Here is a 16,211-nt window from a genome sequence, read left to right on the forward strand (position 1 = left end):
TATAGTTGGGGCTCAGTAAATATTTGGTGAAAGAAAAATGTTCCACAAAAAGCAGCTTATTTTGAGGTTGAGAGAAAAGGGTCAGTTTATGGCAGATACACAAAGCGGGATAGAGAAGTGGTAAGAGATAAGGCTGGAGGATTGGACCACATCAGTGTAGGGCCTTGTAAGCCAATTAAGGAGTTTGCCCTTTATCCTGAAGGCAATGAAAATCCTTTAAAAGATTTTAAGCAAGGGAGTGGTCTGATGAAATTTCTGGGTTTTTTAATACAGATTTTTACCTTTTAATACATTTATATATTTATTTATTTTTGGCTGCCTTGGGTCTTCGTTGCTGTGCACGGGCTTTCTCTAGTTGCGGCGAGCAGGGGTTACTCTTCGTTGTGGTGCGCGGGCTTCTCATTGCAGTGGCTTCTCTTGTTGTGGAGCATGGGCTCTAGGTGCGTGAGCTTCAGTAGTTGTGGCACGCGGGCTCAGTAGTAGTGGCACATGGGCTTAGTTGCTCCTCAGCATGTGCGATCTTCCTGGACCAGGGATTGAAACTGTGTTCCCTGCATTGGCAGGCGGGTTCTTAACCACTGCGCCACCAGGGAAGTCCCAAATTTCTGGTTCTTTTTGTTGTTGTTTTTTTTAACATCACAAACTTCAGTAAGGAGAATGGATTGTGGGAGACAAAACTGGAGACAAGATTAGAATCCATGGGACTAGTCCAGCATTTGAATATAAATGATGAATAAAAAACTGAATATAGTGATCTGATTTTCAGATAGCTTGCCCAGTGGAAAACATAATCAGTATCCAAAAAGCAATAGAATGGCCAGAAGAAGGATGAATCTCACAGAGATGATAATTAGCCAAGATAAATGAAAGCTCATTCGTTCAGGCCCCCAATTCATAACTGATGAACAAGGATAGGCTGGTTTAATAACAGCTTGTCGAAGATAAATATTATGTGATATCACATACGTGGAATCTAAAAACTAATACAAATGAACTTATTTACAAAACAGAAACACTCACTGACGTAGAAAACAAACTTATTCCAAAGGGGAAAGTGGGAGAGGGATAAATGAGGAGTATGGGATTAACAGATACATAGCGCTATATACAAAATAAACAATAAGGATTTATTTTATAGCACACGGAACTATATTCAATATCTTATAATAACCTATAATGGAAAAGAATCTGAAAAAGAATATATATATGTATAACTAAAACATTTTGCTGTACACATGAAATTAACACAGTATTATAAATCAACTATAGTCCAATTAAGAAAAAATAATAGCTTGTGTAACAGCAACACTATATGAAGTGACACTATGATGAAACTAACCAAAAATGTTAGTTTACTTTTTTAAAAAACAAAAGTATTTTGTTTTTAAAATTCACATTGAGATATAATTCACGTATGATATAATTAACTCATTAAAAGTGTACAATTCAGTGGTTTTTAGTATATTCACAGATATGTGCAACCATCACTACAGTCAATTTTAGAACATTTCCATCACCTCAAAAAGAAACCTCATACCTATTCGCTATCATCCTCCTACCCCCAGTCATCCGTTTCCTAGCCCTAAGCAACCACTAATCTACTTTCTGTCTCTATGGATTACCCTTTTCAGGACTTTCATAAAAATATAATTATATAATATGTGGCCTTTTCTGACTGGCTTCTTTCATTTAGCATAATGTTTTCAAGGTTCATTGAAGTTGTAGCATTTATAAATACTCCATTCTTTTTATGGGCAAATAATATTCAATTGTGTGGATACACCACATTTGGTTTATCCATTTTCTGTTGATAGGCATTTGGGTTGTTTCCATTGTAGGGTAGGCAGAAATTTACCTCTATCCACCTTAGGTCCTCAGCTAGGGCTCTTTAACAAAAAGATGGATTAACGAGAGAAAAACAAACAAGTTTATTAACACATGCAGTGCATATCACACATGAGAAACTTCAACGAAGAGTAACTCGAAGCAATGACTTAGAACTCTGGCTAATATGGCATCTTCAAGAAAAAAACAATAAATTTGTGGAGAAATGATAGGACAAAGGAAAAGGGTTTTATAATGAGAACCTGCTGTATAGCACAGGGAACGCTCCTTAATGCTCTGTGGTGACCTAAATGGGAAGGAAATCCAAAAACGAGGGGATGTATGTATACATATAGCTGATTCACTTAACATTGTAAACATTATAGCTGACTAACACAACATTGTAAAGCAACTCTACCCCCAATTAAAAATATATAAATAAATAAAGGAAAAGGGTTTTAGGCTTCTAAGGGTGGCCAACTGTGGGAAGATAAATATATGCGAGGAAACTAATGGAGTGAGGTTTGTTTGCAGATTTCTCTGGTGCTCTCTCTGGGCTGATAAGCGTCTAGAGTGTCTCTAGTAAAGGAGAATTTATATCCTGCCTTCAGGCAGAAAAGGAGGAGTGTAGAGAGAGAAAGCTTTTTCTGTGTTTGCTTTATTCTTTTTTTTTTTTTTAATATTTATTTATTTATTTGGCTGTGCCGGGTCTTAGTTGCGGCATGTGGGATATAGTTCCCTGACCAGGGATCAAACCCAGGCCCCCTGCATTGGGAGCACGGAGTCTTAGCCACTCGACCACCAGGGAAGTTTCTGTGTTTGCTTTTTGCCTTCAGCTCAAAATAATTTTTTTTGTCAAAGAGGCATATTTTGAGATGATATATTCTGATTTCCTTCACCATCTTTTGGCTAGTATAAATAATGCTGTAATAAATATTCGTGTACAGGTTTTGGTGGGAACATATGTTTTCATTTCTCTTGGGTATATAACCAGAAATGGAATTGCTGGGTCATTTAATTTAGGCTTTGGCTCCATTAATAGACATAGTGTTCAGGATGTGCTAAGTGATAACCCCATCTGTCATCTGATATTCAGTCTTGGGCTACACACTTTAACAAACTGGACCACGTACAACCAAGAGAGACAGGGGCAATAAAGAAGAGATTGTTAAGCAAGTCACTTGAAGAACAGTGGGAAGACCTGGAGACATTTGGCTGGAGAAAAGAAAACGAAAGGGGAAAAGAGAGACATCGTCAAATATCTGAAGAGTTGTGACATAGAAGAGGGATTAACCAGAGGATAGAATGAGGCCTACTTGATAGAAGTTACAGAGAAATATAATTGGTCTGATGATTTTCCTTCCTTCCTTTCTTCTTTCCTTCTTTCCTTTCCAATTATTTTATTTTTTGACTATATAAAACATGAACAAAACAGAAAGTACAAAAGGATATACAAGTGATGTCTTGCATTCAGTTCCCCTTCTTATAGGCAGTTTCTTGCATATCCTTCAAGATATACTTTAAACATATGTAAACAGATTTTTTACATATATATATATATATATATATATATATATATTTTTTTTTTTTTTTTGGCTGTGCCACACGGCATGCAGGATCTTCCCTGACCAGGGATCTTCCCCATGCCCCCTACATTGGGAGCATGGAGCCTTAACCACTGGACCGCCAGGGAAGTCCAGATTTTTTACTTTTTAAAAAGAAATTTTGGGGAATTACCTGGTGGTCCGGTGGTTAGGACTCAGCGCTTTCACTGCTGGGGCCCAGGTTCCATCCCTGGTTGGGGAACGAAGATCCTGAAAGCCGGTGTGGTGTGGCTAAAAAAAAAAGAGAAAGAAATTTTGTGGTTTTATTATTTTTTTATTATTATTATTATTTTTTGCGGTACGCGGGCCTCTCACTGTTGTGGCCTCTCCCGTTGCGGAGCACAGGCTCCGGACGCGCAGGCTCAGCGGCCATGGCTCACGGGCCCAGCCGCTCCGTGGCATGTGGGATCTTCCCGTGCCCCTGCATTGGCAGGCGGACTCTCAACCACTGCGCCACCAGGGAAGCCCAAATTTTGTGCTTTTAGAGAGAGTAAAAACATTTCTAACTCTCATAGTGGCCCAACCCTGTAATGACTGTCTAAGGCATTCCCTATCCTGGGGCTATTTGGGGAAAATTGGCAAACAATCATCCTTTAATCTTCTGGGGTATCCTTCTCTTGCAGTTTATTTGTTGGAGAAACTTGGATTGTTGTCCTATAAAATTTCCTGCATTCTGAATTTTGCTGACTGTGTGGTATCTTTCCTTTGGCCTATGAATTTGTTGTAAATTGGTATTGGATTGAGAGGCTGATCAGATTCAGATTTGATTATTTTGGTAAGACTCCTTCATAGATGATAGTGAGTTCTTCCATCAGGAGGCATATAATATCTGGTTACCTCTTTTTGTGATGTTAGCAACTGTTGTTGCTCAAGGCTTAAATCCATACATTCATTAGGAGTTGCAAAATGGTGATATTATAATATCCCTTCTTCATTTATTGGCTGGCGTATTCTGTTAATGAGAAACTTCCCCTCAGAGTAGTAGTAGGCTACTCTGATGTATAGTTCATATAGGAAAGGCAAGATAAATGTTTGATACTTGATCAAAAGTTTTTAAAATAATGGGTTGGTTCCCTCTTATCTTCCAATGATGACTACTTCATATTTCTTAAAAGAACATTATGAATTCATGGATTTATTTCTATTTAATGTGCTCTAACCCATTGTGGTTATTATCCTAGTTACACTGAGATGGTTACATTGGGATTCTCTTCAGGTTGGCTCTTGAGTTCTTCTGACATAACGTTAGTAGTCTTTGATAGCTTCTCCCATTGTCTCTTCAATCCATTATAAATCAAGTTTAATCCACACCATTTGAGAGAAATTTGTTAAAGTCTTCAAAAACCTCCATATGTGATCAAATCTCTGGCCAGCTCTCAATCCTCACCCTTCTTGCCCTCCCAGCAGTATTTGTCCCTGCTTATTAAAAGTCTTTCTTTGCTTTTCTTCTGAGACACTCTTCTCTCTTGGTTTTCCTCCTACTTCATGGACACATTTGCTCTCTGTCTTCTTTGAGGGATCTTCCCCACTTCCTAACCTAGGGAGTGAGAGTAGACAGTGAAACAGTTCAAGGACTGAGCCTAAGACCCTTCACCATTTAGAGATCAAAAAGAAGAGGAAGATATAGCAAAGGAAGAGCAAACTAAACCTAAAGCTAGCACAAAGAAGGAAATAATAAAGATTAGAGCAGAGGTAAATGAAATAGAGAATAGAAAAATAATAGAGAGGGACTTCCCTGGTGGTCCAGTGGTTAAGAATCCGCCTTCCAATGCAGGGGATGTAGGTAAGATTCCACAGGCTGTGGGGCAACTAAGGGCACGCGCTCTAGAGCCTGTGGGCCACAGCTAGAGAGCCTGCGAGCTCTGGAGCCCCTGTGCCACAACTAGAGAGAAGCTCGCATGCCGCAATGAAGATCCCACGTGCTGCAAGACCCAATGCAGCCAAATAGATAAATAAATAAATACTTCTTTTTATTTTATTTATTTATTTTTCTGCGGTATGCGGGCCTCTCATTGTTGTGGCCTCTCCCGTTGAGGAGCACAGGCTCCGGACACGCAGGCTCAGCGGCCATGGTTCACGGGCCTAGCCGCTGCGTGGCATGTGGGATCTTCCCGTGCCCCTGCATCGGCAGGCGAACTCTCAACCACTGCGCCACCAGGGAAGCCCAATAAATACTTCTTTTTTTAAAAAAAGAAAAATAATGGAGAGAATAAGTGAATCCCAAAGTTAATTATTTGAAAAGAACAAAATTGACAAACCTTTAACTAGTCTAAGAAAAAGAGAGAGAGACACAAATAACTAAAATCAGAAATAAAAGTGGAGCCATTACTACCAACCTTACAGAAATAAAAGGACTGTAAGAGAATACTGTGAACAATTGTACACCAACAAATTAGATTACCTAGATGAAATGAGCAAATCCATGGAACACAGGAATTACCAAAACTGACCCAAGAAGAAATAAAAAGTCTGAACCTACCTATAACAAGTAGAGATATTGAATCAGTAACCAAAACCCTCCCAACTGAAAAAATGTCCAGGACTAGGCTTCACTGGTAAAATCTACCAAACATTTTAAAAACTGACATCAATGCTTCTCAAACTCTTAAGAAGAGAAGGAAGAAGAAAAAGGAGAAGGTGAGAGAAGAAGAAAATCCCTAACTCATTCTGTGAGGCCAACATTACCCCAGTACCAAAGCCAGAAAAAGACATCACAAGAAAAGAAAATTACAATCAGGGTCATTCCGTTCATTCAAAATATTGTACAACCACCACCTCTATGTAGTTCTAAAACGTTTTCATCACCCCCAAATAAAACCCCATATCTGTAAGCAGTTACTCCCTGTACCACTCTATCCCTAGCCCTGGCAACCCCAATCTTTCTGTTTTTATGGATTTATCTATTCTGGATAATTTATATAAAAGGGATCAAACAATACGATCTTTTAAGCAGGCTTTCTTTCACTTAGCATAATGTTTGCAAGGTTGTTTTTGTTTGCTTGTTTGTTTGTTTTTGGCGGCACCATACGGCATGCAGGAATCTTAGTTCCCCCAACCAGGGATCAAACCGAAGCCGGGACTTCCCTGATGGCACAGTGGCCAATGCAGGGTACACAGGTTCGAGCCCTGGTCGGGAAAGATCCCACATGCTGCAGAGCAACTAAGCCCGTGCACCACAACTACTGAGCCTGTGCTCTACAGCCTGCAAGCCACAACTACTGAAGCCCGCGCGCCTAGAGCCCGTGCTCCGCAACAACAGAAGCCACGGCAATGAGAAGCCTGCGCACCGCAACGAAGAGTAGCCCCTCCTCGCCACAACTAGAAAAAGCCTGAGTGCAGCAACAAAGACCCAATGCAGCCTAAAATCAATCAATCAATCAATCAATCAATCAATAAAACGTTGTTCTCTCTTAAAAAAAAGACAGCTTCCCTGGTGGCGCAGTGGTTGAGAGTCCGTCTGCCGATGCAGGGCACATGGGTTCGTGCCCCGGTCCGGGAAGATCCCACATGCCGCGGAGCCGCTGGGCCCGTGAGCCATGGCCGCTGAGCCTGTGCGTCCGGAGCCTGTGCTCCGCGACGGGAGAGGCCACGACAGTGAGAGGCCCGCGTACCACAAAAAAAAAAAAAAAAGAAAGAAAGAAAGAAACCGAACCCGTGCCCCCTGCAGTGGGAGCATGGAGTCTGAACCACTGGACCACCAGGAAAGCCCCCAATGTTTTCAAGGTTTGTATCATTAGGTATGATATTTGCTGTAGATTTTTGGTAAGCACCCTCTATCAAATTTTTTAAAGTTCTTATCTATTCCTAGTTTGTTAATTTTTTTAATTTCTAATTTTAAAATTTATTTTTTATATTTTGGCCGCGCAGCCTGCAGGGTCTTAGTTCCCCGACAGGGATCGAACCCGGGCCTCAGCAGTGAAAGCACCAAGTCCTAATCACTGGACTGCCAGGGAATTCCCATGTTTTTTCAAAAATCATCAATGGGTGTTGCATTTTATCAAATAGTTTTTCTGCATTCATAGAGAGGATTACATGATTTTTCTCCTTTATACTGTTAATGTAGTAAATTATATTATTTGGTTTTCCAGTGTTAAACCACACTGGAATTACTGAAATAAACCCAACCTGACTACAATGTTTTATAATTTTAGCCTATCAATGGGTTCTGTTTGCTAATATTTTGAGTAGCTAATATTTTGCATCAAAGTTAATGAGAGATGGGCCTGTAATTTTCCTATTTCTTAATAAATTTGTTCAGGTTATATTGTCTCATAAAATGAATGGGAAATTGTTTCCTTTTTTCTATTATCTAGAAAAGTTTTTGTAAGATCGTCCCTAAATGGAATAATTCACTAGTACATCTATTGGGGTCTAGAATTTTCTTGTGGGAAAGTTTTTATATTATGTATTCAATTTCTTTAATAGATACAGAACCATTCAGAATTTTTTGTTACTTCTTTGATCAGTTTAGGTAAGTTTTGTTTTCCTAAGAATGTTTCTATTTCAACCAATTTTTAAAATTTAATAAAGTTACTTATAATATCCTCTTGTTATCTGTAGAATCTATAGGAAGTCTCCTTTTTTATTTCTGATATTGGAACAAACTTAGCTTTGTTGATCTTCAACACTGCATATTTATTTTGTATTTCGTTAGTTTCAGCTCTTTTTTTTTTTAATTTAGTTTATTCTTGACTGCGGTTGGGTCTTAGTTGCAGCACATGGGATCTTCGTTGTGGCATGTGGGATCTTTCATTGTGGCACGTGGGCTTCTCTCTAGTTGTGGCGTGAGGGTTTTCTCTCCCTAGTTTCGGCACCCGGGCTTTGTTGCCCAATGGCATATGGGATCTTAGTTCCCTGGCCAGGGATCGAACCCGCGTCCCTAGCGTCGGAAGGCAGACACTTTACCACTGGAGCACCAGGGAAGTCCCAGTTTCAGCTCTTATCTTTATTATTTACTTTCCTCTACTTTCTTTGGGTTTTTTTCTCTTTTTCTGACTTCTCGAAATGGATGCCTATGGCTAGGGCCACCATACTGGACAACAAAGATCTAAAGGATGCAAAGGTAATGGTCCCCATTGTATCTTAATTTAATTCACCAATCTGGTCCCTGCAAAAAAAACAATAGATCCTGGAGGATTACAGTGAACTATTGCAAACTCAACCAACTACTTGCTCTAATTGCAGCTGCTTTGCCACATGTGGTATCATTGCTAGAACAGAAAAATAGCTAGGCCTCAACTACATGGTATGCAACCATTGCTCTGGCAAACACATTCTTTTCCATTCCTATCAGAAAGGAGAACAAAAATAGTTCACATTCACTTGGAAAAGGCAACAATATGCATTTACAGTCTTGCCCCAAGGTTATGTTAAATCTCCTGCCCTCTGTCAGAAAATAATCTAAAGAGACCTGACCAGCTGTACATCTCTCAGAACATCATTATACTGATCTGCTATATTGATAACATCATGTAAATTGGACTGGTTGAGCAGGAAGTGGCAAGTATGTCAGATGCCTTTTGGTAAGACACTTGCTCTCCAGAGGGTGAGATGCTAACTTTTTTCAGAGTTCCCTCCAGATTAGTTGCAGCATTGTGACTGCTCAGCTGTCCAACTTCTCCTTTCCAATCCTGTTTCCTTCCTTTCCTGCAAGTGTTGATCCCAAGAGCACTCACTAATAAACTGCCTGCCGTCTAATCTCCACTTTAGAATTGGCTTCTCTGGAAGCTCAACCCATGATCAAGGGAAAAGCTTTACCAGGCAAAAATAAACCATAAGCAAATTGGGATTTTAATGTGATAAAATTCAAGGCAAATAATTATGGAACAAAGGAGAGAGTATTACATAACAATAAAATAAAGAGAACAAGAAAATATAGCCATCATAAATGTGTTTGCCAATGTAGCCTCAAAATATATAAATTTTAATAGTTAATTTTGGGCTTCCCTGGTGGTACAGTGGTTAAGAATCCACCTGCCAATGCCGGGGACACGGGTTCGAGCCCTGCTCGGGGAAGATCCTACATTCCGTGGAGCAACTAAGCCCATGCACCACAACTACTGAGCCTGTGCTCTAGAGCCTGGGAGCCACAACTACTGATCCCGGGTGCCACAACTACTGAAGCCTGCGCGGCTAGAGCCCATGCTCTGCAACAAAAAAAGGCACCTCAGTGAGAAGCCCACGCACCGCAGCGAAGAGTAGCCCTGCTTGCCGCAACTAGAGAAAGCCTGCATGCAGCAACGAAGACCCAATGCAGCCAAAAAATTAATTAGTTAATTAAAAAAAGACAAACAATAAGCAAAGATATAAATAAAAGATCTGAATAATACAATTAATAAGCTCAATATACTATATATGAAGAATTCTACATATAACAAATAGATAATACACTTTTTCTAGCACATGTGAAACATTTACAAAAAATGACTACAAAATTACAAAGGAAGGTTAATATTACATTAAAAAAAATCAGTATCGGGCTTCCCTGGTGGCGCAGTGGTTGAGAGTCCGCCTGCCGATGCAGGGGACATGGGTTCGTGCCCCGGTCTGGGAAGATCCCACATGCCGCAGAGCGGCTGGGCCCGTGAGCCATGGCCCTTGAGCCTGCGCGTCTGGAGCCTGTGCTCCGCGGCGGGAGAGGCCACAGCAGTGAGAGGCCCGCATACCGCAAAAAAAAAAAATCAGTATTACACAGCCTATGTTCTATGACTTTAATGCAATAACATGAGAAATTACTAAGCAAAGGATAACTTTTTAAAGTTGACAAATGTCTGGAAACTAAAAACATACTATTAGTAGTAAACTTTGGGTTAAAAAAGAGAAATTATGAAATACTTTAAATAAAAGTTTATCAAATAATCTAGGATACAACGAAAGCTTTAATTAGAGCTGTAGAATGTTAAATATACTTGAAAGAAAGCAAAAATTTTGGAAACTAATGAACAAAGCATTCAACTCAAGAATGAATCAACTATTAGAACTGGAGTTTTTAACATACCCTCTCAGACAAACAATAAGGTGAAATACAGAAAATCTGAAGGATATCGTTAAAAAGGTAAATCTGTGAGATATATGAAGATGAAATAAGAATAAAGAGGCGACGTCCTTGGTCCAGCTTTTAAGACTCCATGCTCCCAATGCACGGGGCCTGGGTTCGATCCCTGGTCGGGGAACCGGATCCCGCATGCCGCAACTACAGATCCTGCACGCGGCAATGAAGATCCAGCACATGGCAACTAAGACCCGGTGCAACCAAATAAATAAATAAATATTTTTAAAAAAGAATAAAGAGGATCATGTAATCAATGAACAAGAGAGGAAACAAAAAGAGAACTCTAGCTAGAATGATAAACAGGACCAAAAAAAAAAAAATGCAGATAAGCAAATTACAGAATGAAAATGGAACACAGACTGCACAGATACAACACAAACACAATAGGTTTTTTTTTTTAATGTTAATTTAAATGTAGTTTTCCATTATGGCTTATCACAGGATATTGAATATAGTTCCCTATGCTATACAGTAGGACCCTGTAGTTTATCCAGCCTATATATAATAGTTTGCATTTGCTAATCCCACACTCCCAATCCTTCCCTCCCCCACCCCCCTCCTTGGCAACCACAAGTCTGTTCTCTATATTTGTGAGCCTGTTTTTGTTTCATAGATATGTTCATTTGTGTCATATTTTAGATTCCACATATAAGTGATATCATATGGTATTTGTCTTTCTCTTTCTGATTTCCTTCGCTTAGTATGATAATCTCTAGGTCTATCCATGTTGCTGCAAATGGCATTATTTCATTCTTTTTAATGGCTGAGTAATATTCCAGTGTATGTATATACCACCTCTTCTTTATCCATTCATCTGTCAATGGACATTTAGGTTATTTCCATGTTTTGGCTATTGTAAATAGTGCTGCTATGAGCATAGGGGTGCATGTATCTTTTTGAACTACAGTTTTATCTGGGTATGTGCCCAGGAGTGGGATTGCTGGATCATATGGCAATTCTAATTTTAGGTTTTTTTTAAATTAATTTTTATTGGAGTATAGTTGCTTTACAGTGCTGTGTTAGTTTCTACTGTACAGCTATACTTATACATATATCCCCACGTTTTTGGATTTCCTTCCCATTTAGGTCACCACAGAGCACTGAGTAGAGTTCCCTGAGCTATACATTAGGTTCTTACTAGTTATCTGTTTTATACATAGTATCAATAGTATATATATATGTCAATCCCAATCTCCCAATTCATCCCTTCCCACTTTCCTCCCTTGGTGTCCATATGCTTGTTCTCTACATCTGTGTCTCTATTTCTGCTTTGCAAATAAGATGATCTATGCCATTTTTCTAGATTCCACATATATGCGTTAATATATGATATTTGTTTTTCTCTTCCTGAATTACTTCACTCAGTATGACAGTCTCTAGGTCCATCCACATCTCTACAAATGACCCAATTTTATTCCTTTTTATGGCCGAGTAATATTCCATTGTATATATGTACCACATCTTTATCCATTCCTCTGCTGATGGACATTTAGGTTGCTTCCATGTCCTGGCTATTGTAAATCGTGCTGCAATGACATTGGGGTGCATGTGTCTTTTTGAATTATGGTTTTCTCAGGGTATATGCCCAGTAGTGGGATCACTGGGTCATATGGTAGTTCTATTTTCGTTTTTTAAGGAACCTCCATACTGTTCTCCATAGTGGCTGCATTATTTTTAGTTCTTTGAGGAACCTCCATACTGTTTTCCATAATGGCTGTACCAATTACATTCCCACCAATAGTGTAAGAGGGTTCCCTTTTCTCCACACCCTCTCCAAGCATTTATTATTGTAGACTTTTTTTTTTTTTTTTTTTTTTTTTGCGGTACGCGGGCCTCTCACTGCTGTGGCCTCTCCCGCTGCGGAGCACAGGCTCCGGACGCGCAGGCTCAGCGGCCATGGCTCACGGGCCTAGCCGCTCCGCGGCATGTGGGATCTTCCCGGACTGGGGCATGAACCTGTGTCCCCTGCATCGGCAGGCGGACTCTCAACCACTGCGCCACCAGGGAAGCTCTATTGTAGACTTTTTAATGATGGGCATTCTTACTGCTGTGAGGTGGTACCTCGTTGTTTTTATTTGCATTTCTCTAATAATTAGCATTTTTTCGTGTGCCTATTGGCCACCTGTATGTCTTCTTTGGAGAAATGTCTATTTAGGTCTTCTGGAGGAATTCCCTGGCGGTCCAGTGGTTAGGAGTCCGAGCTTTCATTGCCAAGGTCTAGGTTTGATCCCTGGTCAGGGAACTAAGTAAGATCCCATATGCCGCATGGCGCAGCCAAAAAAAAAAAAAAAAAATTTAGGTCTTCTGCGCATTTTTTGATTGGGTTTTGTTTGTTTTGTTTGTTGTTGTTATTATTGAACTGTAGGAGTTGCTTGTATATTTTGGAAATTAAGCCCTTGTTGGTAGCATCGTTTGCAAATATTTTCTCCCAGTCCGTAGGTTGTGTTTTCGTTTTGTTTATGTTTTCCTTTGCTGTGCAAAAGCTTATGTTTGATTAGGTCCCATTTGTTTAATTTTACTTTTATTTCTATTGCCCTTGGAGACTGATCTAACAAAACATTGGTATGGGGACTTCCCTGGTGGCACAGTGGTTAAGAATCTGCCTGCCAATGCAGGGGACACGGGTTCGAGCCCTGGTCCAGGAAGATCCCACATGCCCAGGAGCAACTAAGCCTGTGTGCCACAACTACTGAGCCTGTGCTCTGGAGCCCTTCAGCCGCAACTACTAAGCCTGTGTGCCGCAACTACTGAAGCCCACGCACCTAGAGCCCCTGCTCCGCAACGGAGAAGCCACCGCAATGAGAAGCCCAAGCACAAAGAGTAGCCCCCGCTCACCACAACTAGAGAAAACCTGTGTGCAGCAACAAAGACCCAACGCAGCCAAAAAAAAAAAAACAACAATGGTATGATTTATATCAGAGAATGTTTTGCCTACGTTCTCTTCTAGGAGTTTTATGGTGTCATGTCATATTTAAGTCTTTAAGCCATTTTGAGTTTATTTTGACACAACAGTTTTTTTAAATTTTACTTACTAGATTACTGGTTTATTGTAAAAGGATACAACTCAGGGAGCAGCCTGATGGAAGAGATGTATAAGGCAAAGTATGTGGGAGTTTCCATGCCCTCTCCAGGTGCTACTCTCCCCACATGTCCACATGTTCACCAACTCAGAAGCTCCCACAACAGATTTTTTAAAAAATAATAACAATATTGGACTTCCCTGGAGGTCCAGTGGTTAAGACTTCTCGCTTGCACTGCAGGGGGCACAGGTTCGATCCCTGGTCTGGGTAATATTCCACATGCTGTTTGGCCAAAAAACAAAACAGAACAAAACCAACAAAACGATATTATTAATAACCATACACTAATGAATTTATAAGTCTAGGTGAAATGGATAAATTTCTGGGAAAATATAAATAGCAAAATGGATCGAGAAGGAATTTAAAACCAGCAAGCATTAAAGAAATGTAATGTTAATCAAAGGGACTTCCCTGGCAGTCCAGTGGTTAGGACTCCGTGCTTTCACTGCCATGGGCCCGGAGCAGCCATAAACAAACAAACAAATAAATAAATAAAGGTTTGAAAAATAAATAAATAAAATGTTAATCAAAGACTTTCCTGCCAAAAGTTTTGACCCAGGTGATTTTACAGATATGTTCTACTGATTTTCAAGAACAGTTTCTTACTACTTCATGCAAGTTTTTCAGAAACTAGAAAAGGAGTGTGCAGACAATTATTATTATTATTATTTTTATTTTATTTTATTTTATTTTATTTGTTTTTTGCAGTACGCGGGCCTCTCACTGTTGTGGCCTCTCCCATTGCTGAGCACAGGCTCCGGACGCGCAGGCTCAGCGGCCATGGCTCACAGGCCCAGCCGCTCCGCGGCATGTGGGATCTTCCCGGACCGGGGCACGAACCCATGTACCCTGCATCGGCAGGCAGACTCTCAACCACTGCGCCACCAGGGAAGCCCCAGACAATTATTTTTTAATATACTAAGTTAACTAGTATTTTACTTAGGACACTTGTATATACACACATAAGTATAAGATGTATATATATACATATACGTAAGATGGACCAGTAACATTCATTTCATGCGTTTTCATTATCCAGTTTTAGGATCAAGATAACAACTATTGGTTGGGTAATATTCATGCTGTACTCAGAAATTTTTTTTTAAATAAATTTTAATTAATTTATTTGTGGCTGCATTGGGTCTTCGTTGCTGCACGCTTGCTTTCTCTAGTTGTGGCAAGCAGGGGCTACTCTTCGTTGTGGTGCGCAGGCTTCTCATCACAGTGGCTTCTCTTGTTGCAGAGCATGGGCTCTAAGCACACGGGCTTCAGTAGTTGTGGCACTCGGGTTCAGTAGTTGTGGCTCCCGGGCTCTAGAGCACAGGCTCAGTAGTTGTGGCACATGGGCTTAGTTGCTCAGCGGCATGTGGGATCTTCCTGGACCAGGGCTCGAACCCGTGTCCCCTGAATTGGCAGGCAGATTCTTAACCACTGCACCACCAGGGAAGTCCCAGAAATTATTTTTTATTTTTATTTTTTGCCCCAAGGCATGTCGGATCTGATTTCCCTGACCAGGCATCAAATCCGCACCCCCTACATTGGAAAGATGGAGTCTTAACCACTGGACTGCCAGGGAAGTCCCCAGAAATCTTTTTAATGTTCTTATTAGTTGTAATTGTGTATGTGGGGTTTTGTTTGTTTGTTTTTGCATTAATCACTCTTGCAGGGGCTCTTTTGTTTTTGTTTTTTGGTGCGGGGGCCGCACCGGGTGTGCATTCAGGATCTTAGTTCCCCACCAGGGATCGAACCAGCACCCCCTGTAGTGGAAGCCTGGAGTCTTAACCACTGGACCGCCAAGGAAGTCCCTGCAGGGGCTTTATGTTAAATGAAACTTACTTGGCATATACGTTTTACCTCTTCTAAGTGTTTATTTAACAAGGTCCATTTCAAAGGATTCTGTATGTAAAATACCTCCCCTGAAGTTTTCTCCCCTAAAAAATAACTTTTTAAAAAAATGCCTAGTTTTTCTAACTATGTAGTACTAGAATTTTTTAGTATTAAAAATTTACTACTATCGGGACTTCCCTAGTGGCGCAGTGGTTAAGAATCCACCTACCAATGCAGGGGACACAGGTTCGAGCAAGGGACACGGGCTCAAGCCCTAGTCGGGGAAGATCCCACATGCCATGGAGCAGCTAAGCCCGTGTGCCACAACTACTGAGCCTGCGCTCTAGAGCCCGCGAGCCACAATCACTGAACTCGTGAACCACAACTACTGAAGCCCGTTCGCCTAGAGCCCATGCTCCACAACAAGAGAAGCCACTGCAATGAGAAGCACGCGCACTGCAACGAGGAGTAGCCCCTCTCGCCGCAACTAGAGAAAGCCTGCACGCAGCAACAAAGACCCAACTGCAGCCAAAAATAAATAAATTAAAAAAAAATTTTACTACTATCAACAAATGATGCTGGAACAACTGGGCATACACATGCTGGTGTGGGGCAGGGGGAGATAATGGGGAAGGAGGAATTGCCAAAAGGCACAAGGAAATTCTCCTGGGTGATGGATATGTTCATTATTTTGATTGTGGTTATGTATGTCAAAACATCACATTGTAGACTTGATATATGTGCAGTTTATTGTATATTAATTATATCTCAATTATACCTCAATAAATCGTTGCCAGGGTGGGGAAGTCTTTAAACATATCAAGA

The 16,211-nt window shown here is 40.5% G+C and overlaps 1 long non-coding RNA gene across 1 annotated transcript in view; it reads right to left on the bottom strand.

Annotated features, from left to right (window-relative positions):
- LOC137202048 (uncharacterized) overlaps window positions 1–16,211 on the bottom strand; it is a 20,404-nt gene continuing 4,193 nt past the window's right edge. Inside the window, exons 2-3 of the long non-coding RNA XR_010932443.1 lie at window positions 3,562–3,659; window positions 1–677 (exon numbers count right to left, since the gene is read on the bottom strand). This is a non-coding gene — a long non-coding RNA (uncharacterized lncRNA). The remainder of the gene's footprint in view (window positions 678–3,561; window positions 3,660–16,211) is intronic.

The sequence above is a fragment of the Pseudorca crassidens genome, chromosome 11 (genome assembly GCF_039906515.1).
Source record: "Pseudorca crassidens isolate mPseCra1 chromosome 11, mPseCra1.hap1, whole genome shotgun sequence".
Lineage (NCBI taxonomy): Eukaryota > Metazoa > Chordata > Mammalia > Artiodactyla > Delphinidae > Pseudorca > Pseudorca crassidens.